Source organism: Micropterus salmoides, unplaced genomic scaffold, assembly GCF_014851395.1.
Source record: "Micropterus salmoides isolate LMB-PRFRI ecotype aquatic unplaced genomic scaffold, ASM1485139v1 Ms_hic_scaffold_15, whole genome shotgun sequence".
Lineage (NCBI taxonomy): Eukaryota > Metazoa > Chordata > Actinopteri > Centrarchiformes > Centrarchidae > Micropterus > Micropterus salmoides.
The window spans coordinates 3,803,801-3,807,554 of NW_024040596.1; positions in this window are offsets into that span (position 1 = coordinate 3,803,801).

Consider the following 3,754-nt stretch of genomic DNA (forward strand, 5'->3'; position numbering starts at 1 on the left):
AACTTAAATAAATCTGATTTATCTGCATAGAAGATAAAACAACACGCTGAGCTTCTCTCTGTTTGTTTGAAGCTTTACAAGTCAGTACAAGATGAGGAAGGTGTACTCCATGAATATTTGGGAAGGAAACTCAACACATCATCAGTGTCTCACAAAGCAGAAGATGACAAGAGACGAACACGCGGATCACTGCAGGCAGGGTCGAGGCAGGCAAACACGCCTCGCCTGCACCAACCACAACCCCACACGGTTGAATAAATGACTTTTTGAAGAGCTGTCATTACTCACCTATCAGGTATTTGCAACATTACCTGCCTGAGGTTAGCTTTCCTTCTCCATCACTCAGCTCTATAGCAAAGGAGAGTCATTCTGCTTTAAGCTTCTGTATACATTTAAGGGTGTCTGCACAGGCACGCGGCAGGCATGTTGCAAAGAATATAACAGATACTGTTGTCATAGGAGTCAAGGGAGGTTGAGGTGAAAACTTTCGTACTGATGCTATTTGGAATAGCATTATATCTTTTGTACAACTATGACTTACTCGCAGGCTGAGGCTAAGATGTAGTTTCAGGGTCCCCTTTATAGTTATATCAGAGATAACTCCGATATAACTATACCACATAAAGAGTTTCCTTTTGCATTGATGGTATTTTGGTTGTACAAAGGTCGCTTTGTAACTTGTCCTTGTGAAATGCTTCACATAGATTTCCTAAACTCTGGTTCTTTTTCCCCTAAGGAAATTATACATCGTTCCTCTTGACTCATAGACCTCAGAGTGATAAATTACTCTGGTACATTCCAGTTTGGGCTGGAGGAGACCCCCACTCACCAGACACACAGGGGTGGTTTACCCATCTGTAGCGACTGGAATATGAGGGCCATTAACCCCCCCCCCAGCTGTGGAAAGAAAAGGCTCACATCCTAATAAAAGTGTGACATCACCAGAGTATGCATTTGTTTTAATACCTAGTGATTATCTCTGTTTTGCAGACTAAAACTTTCTCATAAGAAACAGGCTCCAGCTTCTTTCCCTTTCCTTTGACAACTTTTCTTTCCTTCCAGATAAAAAAAAAATATACAAAAACAAATCGCTATGGTTCAGACATTCTCTCATAATTTTAGTTTAATGCTATCAGAGTTGTGTCAGAACATTGTCGACATAAAAAGGTTTAGTGCAAAAAATGTGTAGCAACATATCTCATTTCTCTGTACAACTACTAAAGTGATCACGGAGTGTTGTAGTCAGATGTAAAGGTGTAGCTCGAGGTGTTATTTTTATTGCATCTCCAAAGAAATTCCCGGGGACTATGAAGTTCATTTGACCCCTTCCTCGGTGCATTGAAAGGAGAGAAGGCTTTATTGCCCAAGCTCCATGAAGCCTGGACGTTTTCTGCCTCCGTATGCAGAATTTCTCCCCAGTTTGTGGTCGCAGGGGCTTGGATGAAAACTGCTTTTGCTATTACACCAAATACTCCTAATTGGAGTGGTGTTCTGTGCAGAGTATGCCTTCAAAATGGAAGTGAGACATTCAAATCCTTCATATTTCTGAGATAAAATGGAATGTAAAACCAGTTTTGGTGGTTAAGAGGGTGGGTCCCACTGTTTTATATGAGTCAGTGATAATTATGCTCATATGTGGGTGGAGTATGTTATTTTATTTACCTGATCATGAACTTGTATACATTTCTGCATCAAAACACATCATGCTGGCTAGATTCAGTCAGATGTAGGCGTCACCAGAGGGGGCATGTCTCCAGGGTTAAGCAAACAGACATGAGAACGACAGAGCAGGAGAGTACTAAGTTTATTTAAAAGGAAATGTATACTCTGAGTATCAAATAAGGCTTTTAACTTGTTCCTTTGTGGAGAACAGCTGCAGTTAGTTTGGATCCACAGGAGTTACATCAGACTTCACTGGTGACCTAGAGGCATGAAAAAGAAAGTACCAAGTGAGAAACTCACATAATGAACACAACTGGAAGCCTATCTTCTGTGATCACTATGAAGTGACCGAGAGAGTGTGATCGCAGCAAGCAGCCACAGTTTTCTTTGCATGGTGCCTCACCCTCTCTTGATAACATGAGTGCCTCTTAACACGAACAGTGATTTAAGAAGTGCTTTGTTGCTTTGCTGACTTTCCCTGATCGGTTGGTACTTTCACCTCTATCATTGTTTAAACTCTCCCTGCATGGCTAATTCCTGAATGCCTGTGGGACACAGTGTGTCAGATTAAGCTGAAAAGTATGAGCTCAAGCATTTCTTTTTTCTCTTCAAGTCAAATCTGAGCCTCCATCAAACATCAGAGCACGCATGGCAAACGGTGAAATTGTCTGCCAGTTTCCAATCAGATTGACAGCCATGCTGCAAAGCCCCGCGGCCATGCAAAGTGCTTTAAGCCTGCATGAAGCTTCCGCTGCATACACGAACACACAAGTTCAGTCCTGCTCCATGTGAAAGGCTTTTAGATACGATATGTTGGCTGGAAAAGTTAAGGCTTTGCAATTCTGATTTAGCTTTTGATATATATTATTATAAGTGGAAATTTTGCAAGACAAAAGATTTGGAGGTCGTAAAAAACAAACTATTATTAACTCTCTGGGATTATAAAAATCCACAGCAGCAAGTGTTGGGTCTGCTGACTAATGGTAATGTGTCATCCATTGCTGTTATAATTGTTAAAGTATTCATTCTTGTGATTCTCTTTCAACAAAACTAAGAATCCTCAGCTATGCTAGTAGCTCTGTGAGACTGTATTTAGGCACTTTGTGCTAACATCAGCAAGCTAAAAGGCCCAATCCCAATCTCCACCCTAAAGCCTAGCACCTGAACCCTCACAGACTTAGCTGATATGACCTGGTGAGTGCATAAGTGCAAGAGGCTGCAAGGGTCTGCAATGGTATAATGGGAGGACAGCAGTTTGCAACATATCACATTATATTATACGTTGACCACTGACTGGATTTGGGACTTTTAAGTTAACATTTTTTACTTTCTTCACCACCGACTGTCTGAATTGAACATATTCCAAAGTAAATTAATTATTAAAAAATAACTAATTTTCAAATAATGAGTTTACTAATTTTTATCAAAACAGCATTAAACACTTTTTATTGTAGTTGCTCCTTCCATCTTTTTTTTTTTTAACGCAGGCTTCCCCTGGTTACCCCATGTTTAACGTCATAACTCTATGAACTGTGGGTAATTTCCTTCAGGCAAAATCTGCAGAGATGCGGACTTACAGAAAGTGTGCAATTAGGGCTCAAAAAGTCTACAAGAGAGACCTCATACACGCTCATGGACTTGCTGGGAGCTCACAGTCCGTGAGTCTGTGATTGGGATTCAGCCAATGGACACCTAAGGGCAATTCAGAGTCACCAATTAACCTGCATGTCTTTAGACGATGGGAGAAAGCCGAAACCGGAAAGCCCACGCAGACTCAGGGAAAACATGCAAACTGCACACAGAAAGGCCGAAACGACCAGGGTTTAAGCCCAAGAGCATCTTGCTGTGAAGCGACAGTGCTAACCACTGCTCCACCGTGCTGCCCATTGTTAGCATGCTAACAAGTGCTAATAAGCATTAAAATCAAAGTGCAGCTGAGGATGATGGACATGTTATTCATTTTACAGGTATGTGGTCATGAACCAAAATGAAAATTCAAATGTTGACCGGATTAATGCACTAAAAATCAGAGGATCAGCAAAGTCATTAGTATTTATCCTTGAGGGTACTTGAAAATCTGTAGCATATGTCA